Here is a 22,487-nt window from a genome sequence, read left to right as displayed (position 1 = left end):
TGCCGGGCAGGATTAAGAAGGAGACGGAGGAGAGGGAGGTTCGTCCGCGCTCGCCCGCCCATGGAGTGAGGGAAACGGCGCTGCGGCTGTCTGCCGAAGCTGGATTTTCTCCAGGTTTGACTAGGCTCGGGAACTGTTCACACAGCAGCCGCGATTCCGGCGGGAAGGAGTCGACCTCGCTTGGCGCGCCGTCACGTGATGTAAACAAACATGGCGGCGCCCAGCAAGCTGCAGCGAATATAAAAACGCCTAAGTTCAGCGGCAAGACGCCATGGGAAGTGTTTATCGCACAGTTCGAGCTGTTAGCTGTTGCAGCTGGCTGGTCTGAGGAACATAAAGCTCTCCAACTGGCTTTGTGCCTGTGTGAGGATGCAGCTGCATGCCGGCTGCTGCTGACCGAGGAACAGAGGGGAGATTATAATGCTCTGGTCGGAGCACTTCAGAGGCGCTTCGGGCAGTATAACCAACCAGTGCTGCTGAGGTCGGAGTTCAACAACAGACGCAGATTGTCAGGTGAGCCCCTCCGCATTTTGGCCCATGAAGTCGAGTGCCTTTGCCGGAGGGCGTATGACAGCATGCCACCATCAGTGCAGGCGGAGTTAGCTCGGGACCAGTTCCTGCAGGCCCTAAGCCCTAAAGAGCTCCGTATGCAAACTCAGCTTGCTCGGCCGGCCACACTCAGTGCAGCCCTGGAGCTAGCGTTGGAGAGGGAGATGCTTGCAGGATCCTCTGGGGGCGCTGATGACGCACACGTGGTGAGGGCTGTGTCTGCACCTGTGGAACAGATGGAGACGCCAGCGGGCCTGTGCAGTTTGGTGCAGGCAGCTTCGCTGCAGTCGCCTTCCCCTCGGGCTGGCCCACACCGCCGACCTCAGAGCTGCTGGGGATGTGGACAAGTCGGACACCTCATCAGGCAGTGCCCCAAGCTTGCAGCGGTTCAGGGAAACGCCCACGGGCCCGTGTAGGCGGGAGTACATGGGCCCGGGAGAACGACATCCCCACACCACCGCCACCTCCACCCATCACTGTGGGCTGGACCCAGGTTGGCGGCTTCTGCCATGTTCCAGTGACGATTGCGGGGGTGTCCTGTACGGCCCTGCTGGACACGGGATCCAATGCAACGCTGGTCCGACCCGATGTTGTCCCAACCGGAGCTGCTGTACAACCGACTAACGTGCAACTTAAGACGGTGACCGGTGATCTGGCCCCAATGAGAGGGAGGGGAGTGTTCCAGTTCAAGGTGGGGGACCTCGGTGTGTCTTATGCTGCCTGGGTGGCTGACGTGCAGGACGCCTGCATCCTTGGGCTGGATTTTTTACGAGCCATTGGTGGTGTACTGGACTTAGGCAAAGGCTTCCTCGTACTCCTTGATGGGAAGAAGGTGCCGCTTATTCCTCCCCCGGTCTGCACAGCATCTGCCGCGGCATCCACCTCCACCGCAGAGACCCCTGCAGACCCGCCAGCAGAACAGCGAGCGGAGGAGGAGGAGGGGGAGAGGCTCTCAGCAGTGAGGAGTATCTGGTCAAAGAACTGTGAGGGGCTGACTCCACAGCAGCAAGAGAGTCTATGGCAGGTACTAAAAGAGTTTAGTGACATTTTTGCCCTGAAAGACAGTGATGTTGGCTTGACACACTTGGTAGAGCACGTCATTGAGACCGGGGATGCCCAGCCTATTAAAGTGCGCCCCCGCCGCCTGCCCCTGGCTCATCAGGAGGCTGCAGACAGAGAGTTGTGTGAAATGATGAAGGCGGGCATCATAGAACCATCTGATAGCCCGTGGGCCTCCGCGGTGGTGATGGTGCCTAAGAAAAAAAGTCCTAGGATGCGTTTCTGTGTGGACTACAGACCACTCAACAAAGTGACGAAGAAAGACTCTTACCCCCTTCCCAGGATTGATGAGTCTCTCGACTTAGTAGCCGGGTCCTCCTGGTTTTCCACCCTGGACCTGCGGAGTGGCTACTGGCAGGTGCCACTGTCCCCGGAATCCAGACCGAAGACAGCCTTCTGCACTAACAGGGGACTATGGCAGTTCAAAGTCCTGAGCTTTGGCCTTTGCAACGCTCCTGCGACCTTCGAGAGGCTTATGGACAGTGTGCTGGCTGGCGTCCCACGGCAACGGTGTCTGGTTTACCTGGATGATCTTCTAGTACACGGGAGCTCCTTTGATGCTGCCCTGGATGCCCTGAGACAAGTGTTGGAGAGGGTGGCGGCTGCAGGTCTGAAGCTGCATCCCGACAAGTGCCACTTCATGAGGAGGGAGGTGGAGTTTCTGGGCCACAAGCTGGGTCGTGAGGGCATCAGCACTTTGGAGGAAAAAATTCACACCATTACCGAGTGGCCCACACCAGCAGACCAGAAACAGCTCAAAAGCTTCCTAGGACTGGCGTCTTATTACAGGAAGTTTGTGAAGGGCTTTTCCTCCATAGCCGCACCACTCTTCCACCTGCTGCAGAAGGACCGTGACTTCATCTGGACCCAGGACTGTCAGCAGGCGTTCGACACCCTCCGCAGATCGCTGACAGAGTCCCCAGTCCTTGCCCCCCCTGACCCCGCCCTGCCTTTTGTCCTGGACACTGACGCAAGTAATGTGGGGCTGGGAGCGGTGTTGTCGCAGGTTGGGCCGGAAGGGGAGAAGGTGGTGGCGTACTTCAGCCGGGTCCTGAACAAGAGTGAGCGGCGCTACTGTGTCACACGACGAGAGCTGTTGGCTGTGGTGGCGGGGGTGAGACACTTTAAGTACTACCTGTGCGGCACAGCATTTGTTATCAGAACTGATCATGCTGCCCTTCAGTGGCTGATGTCTTTCAGGGAGCCAGAGGGACAGGTGGCTCGCTGGCTGGAGGAGCTCCAAGCCTTCAATTTCACTGTGGAGCACAGAGCAGGGACGCACCATTCTAACGCAGACGCCCTCTCTCGCCGCCCATGTGCTGCAGCTGGCTGCCGTTACTGTGAGAAGCGAGAGGAAATAGAGCGGGAACTCACGACAATAGACGGAGCAGCACAGCTCGCCTGCAGGGCTCTTCTGGTGGTGGATGCAGCGGAGTGGAGGGCACGGCAGGAACAAGACACGGATCTGCTGCCGGCCCTGCAGTGGCTGGAGAAGGGGGAGCAACCCCTTTGGGATGAGGTCACTGGGTTTTCCATCTGTACCAGGGGGCTGTGGGCCAAGTTTGCAGCTCTCAGGCTGAAGGAGGGGGTGTTGGAGCGTGCCTGGATGGATCCTGCCACGGGGGAGGAGAGGTGGCAGGTTGTGGTGCCAAGGTCGCTGAGGTCAGCTGTGCTGGAAGCCTGCCATGGGAGCACTGGCTCTGGCCACTTTGGGGTCTCCAAGACTCTCCGCCGCCTCCGCCAGGGCTATTACTGGGGTCAACAGCGGAGGGATGTGGAGGACTTTTGCCGCAGCTGTGATGCATGTTCCTCACACAAAGGGCCACAGGACCAGTCCCGGGCTCAGCTTCAGCAGCAACCAGCAGGAGCCCCAATGGAGCGAGTAGCTGTGGACGTCATGGGCCCATTTCCTCGCACAGACAGAGGAAACCGCTATGTTCTTGTGGCCATGGACTATTTTACCAAGTGGCCGGAAGCATACGCCATCCCAGATCAGGAGGCTGAGACTGTCGCTGATGTATTAGTGGAGGGGATGTTCAGCCGCTTTGGAACAGCAGAGACCCTCCACAGTGACCAGGGGCGTAACTTTGAGTCCAAGGTATTTGCTGCCATGTGTGAACGCCTTGGGATTAAGAAAACCCGCACCACCCCACTTCACCCCCAAAGCGATGGGCTGGTGGAAAGGTTTAACAGGACGCTGGCCCAGCAGCTAGCCATCCTTACCTCAGAACACCAACGGGACTGGGATTACCATCTTCCCCTTACCCTCATGGCCTACAGGTCGGCAGTGCAGGACTCCACCCAATGTACGCCTGCCCTGCTCATGTTAGGGAGAGAGCTGAGAACTCCTGCAGAGTTGGCTTTTGGGAAATCCCCGGACGCGCCAGAGGCACCACCGGGCCGGGACTACGCAAGGAAGCTGCAGGACCGGCTGGATTCTGCACATTCCTACGCCCGAGAGCAGCTGGCGAAGGCAGGCCTGCGCCAAAAGAGGAATTACGACATCACCACTACGGGGAGGCACTTCCGTGCTGGGGAGCTGGTGTGGGTCTACAGCCCAAAGAGGAAGAAGGGACGGTGTCCTAAACTGGATAGCAGCTGGGTGGGGCCTTGCAGCGTCCTAGAGCGAGTGGGGGAAGTTGTTTACAGGGTGCAGTTGCCTCCTAGGGGGAGGATAGTAGCGCTGCACAGAGACCGGATGGCCCCCTACAGAGGACAGTCCCTCCCCTCCTTTCCAGAGGGACCGGGGCTGTGTTCCCCTCCCTCGGACTCTTCACCCCAAAGCCCCGAAGCTCCGCGTCCACCTCAGGGGCTCAGGAGGTCAAGGAGGGAACGTAGGCTACCACCCCGCCTCAGAGACTGTGTCGTTCCCTCGGGGACGAGGAACTTATTGCTGGGGGGGGGCAGTGTAACGATGTTTAAGTGTTGTTGGACAGTGACATGTTAGTTATCTCTGCACACTGTTGTTGTTCCTTTAAGATTCATGTTTGGTTGGGCTGCAGGAAGTAGTGAGGGTGGTGTACAGGAAGGGGTGGGGGGGACCTGGTTGTTCTGTGTGTGTGCCAGGCTGAAGAGAGGTGTAATACGAGGGCGCTCTCCCCTGAGTTAGCAACCCGCTTGCTTATGTGCCAAATAAACGGACAAACTGAGACCCCAACCGTCTGGTTCTTGTGAATGTTACAATATATTAGAAAATCATTACTTGTTAGTTGAAATAAGAAATAAGAAAAATAAAGATGCAGTTTAAAACTATATTTGTGATCTACAAGCTTCATCATATTTCTATCTTTAGAAAGGAAATCACTTCTAAAGACTTTACTCCTCTGATCTGAGACATGAAATTATTTTATTTTCTTACTTCTTGGATCATCCTAATCATTAAGTTCATCCTCTGTTCTCATATGAGCTTGAGCTGCTGTTAAAAAACACACCTGCAGCCATGACTTTGAATTATTTCTTTAAGATCAGGTTGGTATCAGGTTATCTCCTCAGGTAAAGAGGGAGCTACTGATTTGTTGGATATATAAATGATTTTAAAATATATTTCACTAATTTTATTAATGCCAATTTTAGCTCTATATCAGCTTCCAATTAATGTTCTCAGAGAGGATGTTCCAGAAGTGCTTATTGCTTATTCCCCTTGCCAAGTTCAGATTTTATACATAAACAGCCCAGTAGATGGCGATATATCTCCACTTACTGACTGATGAAGTGACGCTGCATCTGGATACACATCTGGCTCTTTGATGGCCTAGGGCAAGCTGATGGCATAAGATGTAAGTACAACTCCTCCGGTTTCATATGCAAAAAAAAAATCTTTAGTCTGCTTCTTAAACCAGGCAAAGATCTTACACCCAAGCAGTTACCACACAATCTCACTCATAAATTCAAACCTTAAAATACTTTGTCAGAAGATTATTAAAAATCACCCCATACATAATCCATGCTGACCGAACAGGTGTGTAGACACTAAACCAACAATACATGCAGACTACTTAATGTAATAGATTATGGTTCCATCAACAAATTAAAAACCACAGTTGTCTCTTTAGATGCAGAGAGCGCATTTGAAACTAGAAATTTTCAGCAGCAGTTCTACACAAATTTAGATTTGGGGATGAATGTTGATTTGTGTTGATTGTTCCCACACAAACACACACGCACATGAACTTTTGAAAATGTGATGACAAACAGCCACAACACCTTCTATGCCAGGTTTGACAGGCTGAATACAGACACTCCGTCATAGGCCCCTGTGACCCCTCTGAAAAAAGCTGTCGGACTGATGGAAAAACAAAAACACTGAAAACTTAAAAAAACACAGTACGACTTTACCTCATTTCGAATGTACAATGGGATAAATCACTCATTAATGTGCAATACTCACAGCTGGATAGTGTTGCAGCTGGATAGTTTAGTGGTAAGACTACACACCTCGGGAGTGGGGATCACAAGTTCAATTCCCACCTGTTATTCAGTAAGGGTCCTGTCTACACTCCCTATGCTAAAAACCAGCCCCAGAGTAGCAGCCTGTCCGCAGTTCAGGACACAAGCTGTTCACTGTATGTTGTACTGTGTATGTGACAAATAAAATTTGAATATACTCAGTGAAATGTGCGATGCTATTACACTATTTATATATAATATACAATTAGAAGTTTCACCAGCAAGTACTGTAAGAATCACCACCCTTAAGAGTTTTTTTTAATATCTTTTAAAATATCACACACACGTTTTTGTGTCACCAACGCAACAGCGTTTTATTTCTAAAGGCTGAATGTGTACTCTGTTTAAAAACTGACGTGCTCTGTCTACCTATTGATCACGATCCCGAAATTCAGATTTTTAAACTCTTATGAACATTCATGAAACACAAATTTTCCCATACAGAATAAAGTCATATTAGAACCGTTTATTTATTTATTTCTTAAAATAAAATGATCAAATCACCTAGAGATAGGAAACCCTCGTAGATCTGTAAAATGAGGTGTGGTTAAATTAAATCAATTAAATTTTTAAAATTAAATGACTGGTGAGACATTGTTACCAGCCAGGATTTGGAAACACATTTTTTTGACCAGTTGTAGATAAATGTAAAAAGTCATATCAGCATTTCAGGGTTGTCAAGGCATCGGTAAAACAACGCATTACTTTTAAGAGCACATATGCCTTAAGCACATAATAGACTACTCATACGATAAAAACATCGAAACCATAATATTATCTCTAGATGCAGAAAAAGCATTTGACAGAGTTAACTGGAAATTTTTATTCGCAACTTTACACAAATTTGGTTTTGGAAACTCTTTCATAAACTGGATAAGAATATTATACAATTCCCCAACAGCTCGTATCAGAACAAATGACCAGACATCCTCCAGCTTCTATCTCCTGAGGGGCACCAGACAGGGATGCCCACTCTCCCCTTCACTTTTTGCAATTTTTATCGAACCTCTAGCAGCAACATTTAGACAGGCTACAACAATTAAGGGCATAAAATGTAAGAACATAGAACATAAAATCAGTCTCTATGCGGATGATGTGTTGCTTTTTCTGCAAAACACACAAACCAACCTCTCTGAGGTAATTACTTTAATAAACTGGTTTTCAAGAGTTTCAGATTACTCAATTAACTGGCCAAAATCTACAGTTCTCCCCATTAACTGCTCCTTCCATAATTCTTCCTCTGCCCCACTGCAATCCGGAAATATTAAATATTTAGGTATTAATGTCTCTCCTAAGCTTTCAGACTTAACTAAATTAAACCACATCCCACTTCTAAAGAAAGTAGAAGGCGATCTGACTAGATGGAAATCTTTACCCATATCACTCATGGGAAGGGTCGCCACTATAAAAATGATGATCTTGCCAAAAATAAATTACTTATTTTTGATGATCCCTAACAAACCATCACAAGATTGGTTCAGATCTCTGGATTCATATATTTCCAAATTCCTTTGGAAAGATAAACCCCCGCGTATCAGCTTAAAAACGCTACAAAGAACCAAGGATAGAGGAGGATTAGATCTGCCTAATTTTTACCAATACTTCTTAGCCAACAGGCTTCAGTTCATCTCAGAATGGTTAAAACATACCTTCTCAGTTGAGCCCTGGCTAGATGTTGAACAGGCACTATGCAAGGATCTAGAGATTTCAGACCTACCATTTATTAGCTCAAACATCAAAAGACATGAATGCTTTAAAAGTATCAACATCAGCTTTTCTCTGACAGCATGGTGGGAGTTTCTAAAAATAACGGAGTCTTCATTAATCCCATGCAAACGTACACCTATCTGGAATAACCCTGACATATTACAAAACAATAATATGATTAATTTCCCAGAATGGAGTTGTAAAGGAATTAAATACTTAGAACATATATTAGAGGGAACAGAATTTATTCCATTTGACAGACTAGTTGAACAATATGGGATCAACAAGACAAGGTTTTTAGAATATCAACAAATTAAATCCATAGTAAAAAAGAAATTTAACCTCAGTCAAGTTGAATTACAAACACCACTAAGTGCGGCACATTTTCTTACTCTTAAATCCCCCAAATTATTATCTAAAATATACAGAACACTTTCTAAATTACATGAATCAATATCCCTTCCTATTGCAAAGTGGGAAGCAGATTTATCAGTCAGCTTAGACCAAAACGTCTGGTCTGAGATTTGCTTAAAAACCTTTAAATTAATTAAAAATCCCAGTCTGCAATTAATACAATACAAAATACTTCATAGAGTGCACTATACAGGTCATCGGATGTTCAAGATGGGCTTTACATCTTTCAACAACTGCTCACACTGTCAAGGCAATACACCAGACAATTACATCCACGCTCTTTGGTTCTGTCCACCAGTGCAAAAGTTTTGGCGCGAGATATGTGAAGACTTATCGAAGTGTCTGAAATGTAACATTCCAACTTCCCCCTTAGTGTGTCTACTGGGCAGCTTAGATAATGTCACTTCAGAAAAGAATATAGCCCATATGATCTTCACTGCCCTATGCATAGCCAAGAAAACAGTCCTCATGAACTGGAAAAATAAAAATAATCTTAATTCTAACCAATATAGAAATTATCTATTAGATTACATTAGTCTTGATACAGCCTCTGCCACCACATCAGATCAATTGCTCTGGGCTCCTTTTATCAGCTCCATCACCTAGTGGGGGTGGGGGGTCATAGTTTGGTCCCGCCTTCACTGTTGTGATTGGTGTGGGGGTAGGGACAGGCTTAGGGCGTCGGGGGGTTCCCCGGAGGCATCTTCCTTGGGGGGCTCAACCCGGGGTAGCGGTCATGTCCGGTTGGGGGCTCTGTTGGCTCTCAGGTGACTGTTTCCTCGCGGCTGCGTGCAGCGGGGCTAGGGGAGGGTATGTGCTGACGGACGTGGGTTACTGACCTGGTAGCCTGGCTGCCCCTGGGTGGGTCCGGGATGGGCGTGAGGTTCTGGGGGCGCTCCGTCTCCGGGCTGGGGCCCGGGCCGGGCCTCGGGGGCTTGGGTCCTGGTTGGTGTGTTGCCGGGGTTGTGGGCGGGTGGGTGCATGGGGGCCCAGCCCTGGAGCAGGGTGCCGCCGGTGCGTCGAGCCACCTGGGGGGCTCTTCAACTGGTGGGGGAGATTGTCACATCTTGCAGGAGCTTTCCTCTCTTCAGGGACTCTCTCTGCAGGAGGGGGAGATACAGGAGAGGTGGAGGAAGATCTCAGCCTGGGCGTTTACTGTCTTATGTAGTCTGGAAGATGAGTGGATGGTGGGGTGGGTGCAGTTTTCTCTGTGGTGGGGTTGGGTGAACTGTCCCGAGCTCTGAGGGGCCGGGAGGCGCTGCTGCACTGGGCCCCGGTCTGGATGGGCCTGGGCCCTCTTTCTCTGGCGGGTCGCGGAGTGTGGGAGTGCCTACTGGGGTCAGCGGGGGAGCTGGCCCCAGGGAGGGGTTACCTGCCCCTCCCTTCCTTCCCTCCCCATCTCCAGCTGCCTCCCTCTTCCCGCTCCACCACAACCACCCACACATGCAGGGCCTTGGAGTAGGGGTATGTCACCAGGGTACAGAGGAGGCTACCCCCCCCTCTGTCCCCTTCTGGCTGCCTCTGCCTCAATTTTATCCCACAACTTAGACATTCACATTACTCACACTCTCATTACACATACATATAGGATCTTAGGGGTGGGCACAATCACGGAGTCCATATTACCATCAGGGTGTACACCTCACCCCTGGCGTCGTTGCCCACCTCTCAATTTTAAATACACTTAGACATTGAGGGCTATCAGGAGGGACTATGCGCTTACCTGCTGCTCTCTGGCAGGTAGCTCCATGCCCTCCTGGGTTTTAATTGCACCTTAGAACACACATGCATCAACACTACAATGAGCGGGTGGAGGGAGGTTTGGAGTCTTCTCCCACCCCCATTCTCTGCGGCCTGCTGGAGCGGGAGGGCTAGGAGGAGTTGGCCGTCCGACTGCGGTCTGGAGTGTGGGGCCTCCCTGCTGCTACGGAGTCGGGGTGGTCTGCCTCTCCCCACCGCAGGGAAAAGGGTAACACCACCTGGGTCTGGGTGCAGTTCCCCCCTCCAGGGGCAAGGGTACCTAGACCCGGTTTGTAGAGTACGCTTGGGGAGTGTGATCGTGTGTACAGCGTCTCTTTATGTCTGTCTCCACGTTGGTTGAGTGTGGAGTGAGTGCATATGAGAGCATGAGGGTGGGAATGGATGTTTGTATCTGTGTGTGCCTGTATGTCTGTGTCTATATGTCAGGTTGGGTATCAGACACCACCTCTCTGGGGACACCTCAGGCCCTCCAAGGTTTGGAGGCCTATCTCCACCCACCACCACTTCCCCTGCTGGTGGCGGACTCCCTCAGGTGTCGGTGCGTTGGTGGTTCTTTGTGTCTGGGGGTGGGCGCCCAGGTACACACCGGCTCACTCCTTGGCGGCCGCTTATCGGGGCCTGGAACCTGGGGCTCGCTCGGACCACTTCGGAGGTGGGGTGCCCCCGGCCTCTCGGCCTGGGGCTCGGTCACTCAGGCACAGCTGGCTGCCGGCGGAGCTCACGGGCGCGTCACTGCAACTCCCCCTGGCTTCTGCTCCGCGGCTGCTGAGTGAACCCTCATCTGGGACTCTCCTCAGCTCTTTCTGGGACAGTGGCGCGGCTGCCCCTCTGTTGGTTTTCCATGGTCTCTTGTGTTCTGGGGGCCTCTGGATGTCTGGAGTTTTGATCTCCTCCACACCTGCTTCATACCCTGGAGGACGGGGCTGTGGCCCCCCCACACTCCCTAGCAGATCGTTACATGGAGAAACCTTTGGAATACAAGCACGCTGATCCACACAGGTATGCACACGGGTGTTCACTGCTCGTAGACTTAAATTACACCTTTCTTGGCTGCTACTTCGAAGCACATCTGTCCTGCGTGCTGCACAACAACATTGAATATTTAGTATTTACTGCTGTTTACACTTAGCTAGATTAATGCGATGGTGTTGTGTTTAGTATGTTGCTTTGTTTTTTTTGTCTTCTATTCTTCTCTCAACAGGTGATCCAGGAGATTTTTATTTTTTTTCTCTCCCCCTTTCTCACTGTCCCTCTCCCCTTCTGTTTTTCCTTTCCTTCCTCTTTCTTTCTCCCTTTCCTATCCCTCACTGATGTCTGTCCCGTCTGTAACATCTGAAAATAAAATATAATAAATAATAAAAACAAAGATCGACCAAATGGACCAATACGGCAATGCCACGAAGATCCATTTGGCAAAGTAAATCCATTGGGTATCCTTGTTGGTCTTCAGACAACAATTCTGATGGCTAAAGAACCAAATGGGACAGGCAAAAAAAAAAAGAAAAAAAGAAAAAAAAGAGCACATATGCCTGTATAACTGTTGCAGAGACACATGCAGAATCCATAAAAAGTAGTTTCATTAAAACATGATTGATTGATTAAATTAATACATGGGTAAACCATATGAACCCTAGTGAACCCAGGGACTCACATGAACTAGCAAAAGTGCCTTGTACAGGGGTAGGTGCAGGCGTACACGGACGCACATGAACCCGCACCGCAACAAAAGTGCCTACATATTACTACTCACATTTTCTTAGAAAGGAACAACGATGTTGTTGTGAGACTTTTTTCACTGATACTTGTGTTGATAAGATCACGATGAATCACAAATGTTCAGGAAGGTTTGTTGGGAGGAAATATCCTAAATGTTTTATCAAAGAAATAACAGTGGTTTCTAATCTGTTGATGGAAGAGTACTACTACAGTAATATTACATGTACCAGTCTGTGTGTACTACTGGCTGAGTGTCTACCCTTTTTCTAGTTTTCTGGTAAGGACTCTTCTAATTATTTTTTAGGTCAGTGAAGCAGTAGCTGGATGGGAGTGTAGGGTCTTTGGCTGGTTTAGGTAATGCTGGCAGAGTTGACGTTTGGAATTGCTGTGTGATCACTCTGAATTTGAGTAATTGACCCTGTGCACGAGAAAATGCTAACTTCCTGGTTTGAGACTGTATGTGGGGTTGTACATTTCCGGTAGCTTTACTTTGCAGTCAATCACTACTGCGAAGATATCCTCCAAAATCATGTCCAAAACTCGAAAACGGAAAGATCGCGTTGAGTTGCAAAGAGAAGGTGGGAACACTCACCGCTGTTGTGTCATAAAAAATCTAATGATCAGTTTTGACATTTAAAGAGTTTAGATCGATCAGTTGTTTACATCACTCAACACAAGCAGAACTGCATTACTGCAGCAGAAGACACATCGTCCACACTCAGAAGCACATCTCTGTATAGTGACTGGTCTGATGATCTAAACAGGCAAATGTTCAGCATTCAAACTACAGGTGAAGAATAGTCAAACCAGATGTTTCCCCGTTATGTCGAGATCAGCTAGTCAAGTACACACCTACACAGCATGTTAACATGCTGTTAGCATGTTAAAAAACCCACACAAAAAATGAATGATTGCTGGTAACGGTTTCTATACGTTAGTATTTACGAAGGGTATGTTGTGACTGGGACAGCTGAGAAATATAACATTTGAATCCTTTTTCTCTTTTGCTCTGAGGCGCGGGGAAAAAATATCGACAAGTCGATGGACATCATTTACAGATATATTGGGTAAATGCCCGAGACATCTATAGAAATGTAAATCGCCGCTTGATTCATTCATTTGCTTAACTTGTTTTGGACCGTAAACAAGGTGCGAATAGGACACCGTAAACAAAGCTCCCCACAGGAGTTTCCGCACCGGAAGTAGCATATGCTAACGTGCACACAGTCAATTGTTCTGAAAAATAGCGGATGTTAGTGTTGGACACAATTCTTTACAAAAGTGCTGGAAAACCATCCGGACCTGGAACTTTATTAAAGCCAGGCCTGAAGATTGACGACAACAACTGAAGGAAAGAATATGAGAAGCAGAGGAGAAGCCTAAGTGGATGCAGAAAGTGAGTTTCTATTTTTATTTCATATTTTATGCAGAGTTGTAATACAGCTACGTCAGGTTGGAATGCGTTCAAATAAACTTGTTTTAAAGTAGTCTTGAAGTGAAGCAATGACTCAGAAGCACTGAGCTGTTGATTAAAAACAGGGAACTTCCTGCTTTCTTTTCTTTAAGAACATTTCCTTCTATCAAACCTTCCTGGATGTTTGTGATTCATTACAAGCTCATCAACACAAGTGTCACTGGAAACATGCACCGAAGACACCAGTGGATTTCAACCTACAAGTGTTACAGGTATTTCCACATCAGTATTCAACTTTCTGTCATATTTGTTCCAGCCTTACAGCAGCATCCTTGTTCCTTTTGGACTCTCATGATGGAGATAAGAGAGTGGTATTCAAAGATTAAAGATCTTACTTGGCTGAGCTGGCTGTTTACTCACAGGCTGATGTCCAACAGAGGCATCCAAAGCATCTCAGGGGAATATTTTCTTATTGAAAGGTGTGACAGCTTTACTTCCCGCTCAGTGATCTTGACACTATACCATTTTTTTCTGAATTCTTACTTAAATTTTCTGAACTAAAGTAAATTGTCAGAATAAATCAAACAGTAATTCCCACAACATGCAGTGCAGATAAAAAACATTTACTAAATGTTTTGTCTCATTATATTTTCTTATTTGAATGCAGAATCCATCGTTGAAGCTGCTGAGTGGATCCATTTTGGTTTTACTTTATACTTTTCTGCTTGTGTAGAGCTGTAAGATCACCACATGTCATTTTAAATGGTTGAACACCTCAAAACATTAAATTCAGGTCAATTCAGCTTTATTTATATTCCCCCAAAATCATACGAGTCAACTTAAAGTACTAGTCAACTGGCTCTTCTTACAATGTAAGTGAGCAGACTCATCATTTACATTTTTGCCAGACCATTTTCTACTAACATTTACATTTATAATAATAGATTACACAACGTTGGAGGATAAATTGCATTACAATGGTTGTCTTTCTGAAATTGCGAAGTCATTTAGAAGACTTTGGTTGGCATGGATAGTGCTATAAAAAAACCCTCTGTAAAGAAAGAACAATCCCTGACTCAGAGGTCTACTGAGCCAAGTATTCCGTTAGCTTTGACTATTACCGCTTTATGATTATGAATTTCTATCTTTAGACAGTAAATAATTTCTAACCACTTTATTGCTCTGATCTGAGACATGAAATTATAAATTCTGCCCTTCTTGGATCATCCTGGTCATTGTGTCCATCCTCATATGAGCCTGAGCTGCTGTTCAAAAACACACCTGCAGCCACGACTTTGAATTATTTCTTCAGGATCAGGTTGGGATCTTTCTGTCCAAGGATTGTGTTTCCACTGGCAGTCTTTCCACTCCCAGACATTCCCAGAAGAACAAGGTTCACTTTGATGCCAGTGTGCTTACTTGAATAACAAAAATTATGTTATACATATTATAATAGATGACAAGTTTAGGTGTAAGTTCAGATACATGAACACAGTTCTGAACAATGAGCGTTTAGTGAACTGTCTCTGAACATAAGGTGTTGTATGGATTATGATTTACTTGCTCCTCTCAGCTCAGTGTACGGTGTGTAAAAATGGGTAACAGGATCAGTGCACCTAAAGTACAAACAAAACCATATTTAGTTCTAGTGTTGAGGCAACCCTTCCCTTGTACACAATATTTACAACATACTGTAAAGCAGTGGTTCCCAAACTTTTTTTGCTGGGCCCCCCTTATGTTTTACAAGAAAAATGTTCACGCCCCCGCGCGCACGCGCACACACACCCTCCAACCACACACGCCCATATTTTGCTCCATTGCGGTTTATTTCACACCTCAAACATTTAGTAAACAATTAAGCAAATACAAGTAATCTGCAATAAATTACAGGTAGTATTAAAATAAACTACTAACTCTTTTACGCTGCGTCCACACCTACACGGGTATTTTTGAAAACGCAGCTGTTTCGTCCATGTAAACGGCGTTTCGAATCACCGAAAACTGAGATTTTTTTAAAAATCCTTTTTTGCGTTTACATGTGGACGAGGAATACAGAGTTCGTCACACAACGTCAAAGGTATGTGCCTTTTTCCACGTCACGCTGTGCGCCACGTTATTGTTTACATGAGATGAATTGCAGATAGATAGAGACAAAATACTGTTAATCTGGCTATCTGCAGGTTTTACACGCTTACATACACATACATAACTGCAGGTAACAACTTTACATGTGACAAATAAAGGATTGATTGATTGATTGATTGATTGATTGATTGATTGATTGATTTTTTTTTATCACAGTTCACTGAAGCTGATAATGAACCTGATGTTTCAGAATATAATAAACCATATTATGCATAGTTTAAGAAAATAATTTACATTTAATCTCTGGCTGGTAATGACTCCATGTGACCAGTGATTTTGTAACAAAATCACCCCAACATCAGGAAATAACATTAAAAACAGTCTTTCTATTATTAAAGGCAAACGTTAGTCCAGTCATAATTATAAAGAAGCAACGTCATGTAAAAATAAAACAATATGATTTTTCATGCTTTAATATATAAAAATATTTACCCAGAGTTACAACAATAAATGTTTTATTCTTTTTTATTATTTTTTTTCTGTTGTGTTTAAAGCTACCTTCACTGTGTGAATCAGCTTGTCCAGTCAGTGGTTTATTTAAAAAAAAAGATGTAAAACTGCTTCAAGTAACCATATTTTAAAAATGCATTTCTTCTTGTTTAAATGATAATGTAGTAAATGGCATATAGAAGGCAATTATTTTACTATCTTCCAGTTCAATATACAGAATAACTTTCAGACTCTAAATTATTATTTTTTTATAATTCAAGTATTTATTAGATTTTGCATTTTATAACAGCAAATACAAAGATGCAGCAACCGAAAGGAAGAAGCAAACAAACAAAAAAAAAACAAACAAACAAAAACCAACAACACCCCCCCCCCCCCCCCCCAAAAAAAAAAAAAACGAAAAAAAAAACCCCAAACAAAACAAAAACAGTGAGGTTTTAACATATGTTGTATTAAGCTCAAATGTCCAAGTCAGGTAGACATGTAGGTGCAAAAACTGTCCCACTGTTCCACCGCAGCTTCCGTCACATGATGTATTTTTCCCAGCATCTTTTCGCACGCAACATTCCCAATCATTCTTTCTTTCCACATTTTAAGCGTTGCAGTATGGGAGTCCTTCCAGATTTCCAAAATGACACAGGCACATGTTACCAATGGAGTACTTAACACTCTAAACTGGTGTTTATTTAATTGCGGCACCTCTCTTTTGTCTCCTAGTAGACATAATTTAGGTGATCTGGGTAGGTTACGAAGTGTCCACCCCTGCAAATAATTCAGTACAGTGTTCCAAACTAGAAAAACCAGCGGACATTCCCAGAGGGCATGTATCAGAGTACCTTTGGCTTGTTGGCATTTCCAACACAAGTCATCTCTACCAATCCCCATTCTATACAGCCTTGAAGGAGTATAATCATATCTGTTAAGAATTTTGTATTGAATAAATTTTCCCCTGGCTTCCCTAATGTATAATCCATTGTTCGACAATATAGAATCCCATTACTACCAGACTCTAAATTATTCATAGCTCTACAGAAAAAGGCCAAATGTCTAAGCACGTGATTTTAACTCATACATGAGGTAATGTTGTCTGTTATTCTAACAGCCCGGTCACTGTGTCAATCAGATTTTTCACTTGCTGTGAACTCGACTTTCTGTTCTCAAAGAGAACACACCTGTTTCCACACTGTTTAATAATTTCCCTCAGACCAGGATGGCCCTTATGCAAAAACTCCTCAAAGGTTATTTCTCCCTGCTGCAGGTCGTCTCCTCTGGTGAACAGTACCACTGTTTTTTCTTTAACTTTACTCCCAAAAGCTTTTTCTAATTTACCCACTATGTCTCTCTCACCATCTGTAAATCTGCTCACATGCATCACAACTAAATAGACACAAGGTTCTGACTTGCAGAGCTGTTTGCATTTTTTAACATGTTTGCTCTTAACTGATGATTTGATTTCATCATCAAAGATATCTGGAGTATCAATTACAAACAGGTGTAGGCCATTTCTCCTTGTTTCTGCCGCCTGGCACTCTGTGGTGATCGGCTTTGAACTCGGTTTAGAAATGAAGCTCTTCTTTCCAAGGATGGTGTTCCCACTGGCGCTCTTTCCACTCCCGGCCATGCCCAGAAGGACAACGTTCACTTTGGTCTCAGAGTGCTTTCCTGCATTGATGAATAACAAATCGAAAAAAGTACTTTTTCAGAGTTTGTATGTATCCTTAAATTTCATATTCAGTAATAAGCACCAAAATTAAAATTATAGAGAAAGACATGACATAAATTACTCCATTTCAAATATTATAAAGTCATTTTTGCCCCAGTACTGTGTAATCACTTATAGCAGCCTTTATATTTAAACTAACATATATGCTTCCCTAGTTTGTTCTTCTTCAGCAAGTTTGTGTAGTTCACTGAAAACCTGCTGCATGATGCAAGAATTGAAGAGGAAGAAATCTATTGAATTACACCTACACCAATCAAAGACACAGGCCTGAAGACAAACTGCTGTATACGTTTGTGTCTCACCTTTAGTCTCAGGTTGATCTTGTAACTCAGGATTTTTATCAGAACTGTAACAGAAGTGTTGAACCTCATGAAGTGATTAGAAACTGTGTTTATATCATCAGCTGATCATCTTTTTAAATCAGTGAACATCATTAAAGAATATTTCTGTTCAGTGTGAACTTCACATAAAGTTTTGTCAAATCCAGAATCTAGAAGTCTCCATGTTCACATTTACCTGTTGTTCCTTTGTCCTGCTCCTTTAGTTTCATCCATGTTTTCTGGTGTGTCAGTCTTGTGATCAGTGTTGCTGGACTGGATCTGATTTTCTTCTTGATCAGGGTGGTCTGTCATGTCTGCTGAAACTTTCTCTGTGTTCTCACTCAGATCTTCTTTCTGTAGCTGCACAGGTTCAGGTGAAGACTCGTCCTCTATGATCATTAAAGACATGTTATGGTGTGATTCTTAGATAAAACCTCGTTTGTCATCACATAGTGTGTTAAAGTCTGCTGCACGTGTAAACCAATTTCTTTGAATCTCAACATTTGTGAATCATTTTCTTCACATAAGGATCTCAGTGTGGGATTTCTTCTGTGGTTCTAAATGTCGCAGAACAAAAAGTTCACATTTAAAATCTCACACAAACACACACATCCTGGTCCAAATTATTCACATATGGGTTTTCGGAGCCCTCCTTTTCACATTTTTGGCTCAGTTTGAACTTATGACTCCACACACACACACACACACACACACACACACACACACACACACACACACACACACACACACACACACACACACACACACACACACACCTGAAGTATGAAGACAAACTGCTGTATAAGTTTGTGTCTCACCTTTAGTCTCAGGTTGATCTTGTAACTCAGGATTTTTATCAGAACTGTAACAGAAGTGTTGAACCTCATGAAGTGATTAGAAACTGTGTTTATATCATCAGCTGATCATCTTTTTAAATCAGTGAACATCATTAAAGAATATTTCTGTTCAGTGTGAACTTCACATAAAGTTTTGTCAAATCCAGAATCTAGAAGTCTCCATGTTCACATTTACCTGTTGTTCCTTTGTCCTGCTCCTTTAGTTTCATCCATGTTTTCTGGTGTGTCAGTCTTGTGATCAGTGTTGCTGGACTGGATCTGATTTTCTTCTTGATCAGGGTGGTCTGTCATGTCTGCTGAAGCTTTCTCTGTGTTCTCACTCAGATCTTCTTTCTGTGGCTGCACAGGTTCAGGTGAAGACTCGTCCTCTATGATCATTAAAGACATGTTATGGTGTGATTCTTAGATAAAACTCATCACATTGTGTTTTAAAATCTGCTGTGGATGTAAGCAGATGTTTTCATGTCCTTAAGAAAAAGGTTTTCTTTTTCTTTTTACAGGAAATTCTTGACCCATGAGTCGAGCAAAGGTTAAAACTCAACATTACTTTTTTAAAATCTGAAATTCAATTATAAACCTTTACATTTAAAAATATTTTCCCGCTATTCACATACGTATTAATACAAAGCAAAGATTGTGATGTTAATGTGAATACAAACTTTTTATTACAACTCACTCTGAGACATGGTTCCTCAATCCAGAGACGGAAGACCTGTGCGGTGTCTCCAAGCTCTGCTGCTCTGTGTCTCTGTTATATGAACCTGTTATACAAATACTGAAGGTTTGCCTATTGTAAAACCGCTCATAAAGAACGTTTTGAAAAGAGGCTCTAACATTCATCTCTCTCACCTGTGTAGTTAGAACAGTGAAAACAAAGTATGACATCATCTACATCAGGTATACATTATCTTTAAGCTTCTCTGTTTCTGATATTATATGAAAAGTCACATTGTCTTTATTTTCATTCATATGACATTTGAGAAATATTCAACCAAATTTTGGAATTGTGTTTCAGGGACATGTTCACGTTCATCACATGACTTGGTATTGTCACTATTTTACTAATATTATACCAGTTTAAAAACAGTCAAAATAATAACGATATTGAGAGTTAATTACACAGTACATTAAAAAACTGGAAACGATGTGTTCATGACATCCAACTCTAGCTTGTCCAATTCCACAGGGGTGTCTTACAACTCTAAAAAACCCACAAATTTTTGTTGTAAAAACAGAAACGTTCCCTCTCTTCAGTCTTCTTTCTATTTCCAAAGTGATGTTAATATGTAGTGTTTCTATATGTATTATGTATCTCATGGTAATTATTGTGCCATACTGTAATTTACTCAATGTTGGATTCAGAAAATGAAAGTTGTTTGTTTTGAAACTAGAAAAAACGCTGTTAAATCACTATGCAGGAAGTAAATTGGGAGGCTCAGCTGTCACACTTGTCATAAAGAGAAGAACGTACCTTGGATACTCTGGATGTTTTTTTGTTGTTGTTGTTGTTGTTGTTGGTTTTTGGGGGCGGGGGGTTAACCAAAAACAACCAACTTCCCTGAGTAAAACCTACTGTGATCATCTAAAATTTGCCCCAATCAGTACTTAATCCTATCTCCAAGTAGTAAAATACAAAGAATCCACAGCATCTTAGAAAGGAACAAGGATGTTGCTCTGGGACTTTAGCAAATATGACAGAAAGTTGATTAGTGATGTGGAAAAACCTGTAACACCTAGGGGATTTCACCCCAAATATTTTTTAGTGACACTTGTGTTGATATGATCATAATGAAACACAAACATTCAGGAAGCTTTGTTAGGCAGAAATTCTCTTTCTTTCTTTCTTTCTGTCTTTCTGTCTTTCTTTCTTTCTGTCTTTCTTTTTTTTTCTTTTTAAGAAATGTTGGCAGCCAGAAGCAGGCACTTCTCTGCAAAGATTTTAATCAACAAAGGTGCCATTGCTTGTTTTCAATTCATGTTGACTTTGTTTTTCACCATAGACAGTTCAGTACTTCTGAGTACAGTTTCACTTCAGTATTATTTATAGATTATTTAAAATCTAATTTAAATATTTTTTTCCCACTTTTGTGAAGATAGTTCTTGAAATCTTAAAGTGTTGAAGTATCTCCAAAAAATCATAAGTGATGTGCCATCGATTAAGAAAAGTGATAAAGTAAGTAAGATATGCACAACATAGAAGAGCCACCTCGACGGGACAAGACTTAGCGGTTCATCTGTGTCTAAAGGACAAAGGTCAATGTTTCGAGGATGTTTACATTTTGGACCGAGAAGACAGATGGTTTGAAAGAGGAGTGCAAGAAGCCATATATGTCCACTGTGAATGACCATCTTTGAACAGAGGCGGTGGGCTGCAACATCAACTGTCTGCAATCTTATAATCCAGTTTTGAGATCCCTTTCCAGACGCCTTAACGCCCACTAAAACCTTGGCCCTTTGACCTCAGTAAATGACGATATGGTGGGGCTAGGTTTCACAATGAATTGACTGGAAACCTTTGCTCTTTGTGACCCACACCCATTTTTACACCTTGACTCGTTTGATTCGATAGAGGATCATTAGGGGGTTCATGACCCTCTTGGGGACACTGCCATAGGGTTTAAAATCTGGGACTCTCCACCATTTGCGGTTAGAACGGAAGAAGCATCTCGGATGAGACGCAAAGCATCTTCAAGAAACCTAAAGAAGTCCAGACGCTTTTCTTTCCAATCTCCTTAGACTACGATGACCTGGATGACTGAGAACCTTCACAGACATTCTGAATAAGAGTTACCATTCTGAAAAATAGTGGTTTCTAGTGTAGGCCAAAATTCTTTATAAAACTGTTGGAAAACCAGCTGGACCTGGAGTTTTATTAAAGCCTGCCTTGAAGATTGATGCCAACAATGGAAGAAAAAATATGAGAAGCAGAGGACTAAGATTCAGAACAATAATTTCTGAAAAGAAAATGAGCCACTACAGTAGACCATGTTGTTGTAAATGAAATGAGAAACCTTTTAAAAAAATGGAAACACTCTTATTATAACCCTTTTATGTGGCATAGGTAGGAGCTCAATTTCTATTTTTATTACAAAGTTGTAATGCAGCCACATGAGGTTGGAAAGTTTAAAGTATTAGTGAAGGGAAAGAATGACTCAGGAGTACTGAACTGTGTGGACCAAAGAACAAGATAAATATCAAGTGAAGCCAAGCAATGACAGTTTTATTGATTAAATCGTTTACAGGGAACTTCCTGCTTTTCTGACATTTCTTTCAGAGTATTTCCTTCTATCGAACCTTCCTGGATGTTTGTGATTCATTGTGTGCTCATCAACACAAGCGTCACTGAAAACATATACATAAGACACTAGTGGGTTTCCACCTACAAGTGTTACAGGTATTTCAACATCAGTATCCAACTTTCTGTCACATTTGTCCCAGCCTTATGGCAGCAGCCTTATTCCATTTGAGGAAGCTCTGGACTGTCATGATGGCGTTAAGAGAGTGTCAAGTCAAGTCAACTTTATTTATATAGCACAGTGCTGAACAGAGGGATAGTATGATCAAATTAAAAGAATTAAAATAGATAAGATAAAAAAAACATTTTCAAATGTAATGTATAATGTATAAAACAAAATCCCTTCAAGCTTCAAGCTCGGGTCCTCTACCAGAGGCCTGGGAGCTCGAGGGTCCTGTACAGTATCTTAGCTGTTCCCAGGACTGCGCTCTTCTGGACAGAGATCTCAGATGTTGTTCCCGGGATCTGCTGGAGCCACTCGCCGAGCTTGGGGGTCACTGCATCGAGCGCTCCAATTACCTCTGGGTCACCCTCCAATTCTTCTCCAGCTCTTCTCTGAGCCCTTGGTACTTTTCCAGCTTCTCGTGTTCCTTCTTGCTGATGTTGCTGTCATTCAGTATCACTACATCGA

At 44.0% G+C, this 22,487-nt stretch overlaps 1 protein-coding gene across 1 annotated transcript in view; it reads right to left on the bottom strand.

Moving 5' to 3' along the window:
• LOC309713827 (uncharacterized protein) overlaps positions 1-17,721 on the bottom strand; it is a 42,949-nt gene extending 25,228 nt beyond the window's left edge. Inside the window, exon 1 of the mRNA XM_082545694.1 lies at positions 17,687-17,721. The gene's annotated coding sequence lies outside the window, so the exon portion shown is untranslated. The remainder of the gene's footprint in view (positions 1-17,686) is intronic.
• Between the last annotated feature and the right edge of the window lie 4,766 nt (positions 17,722-22,487).

This window comes from Aulonocara stuartgranti, assembly GCF_965226115.1.
Source record: "Aulonocara stuartgranti genome assembly, chromosome: 9".
Taxonomy (NCBI): domain Eukaryota; kingdom Metazoa; phylum Chordata; class Actinopteri; order Cichliformes; family Cichlidae; genus Aulonocara; species Aulonocara stuartgranti.
Note: the sequence above shows the minus strand (reverse complement) of the source record. Positions and strands in the feature narration are given on the sequence as shown.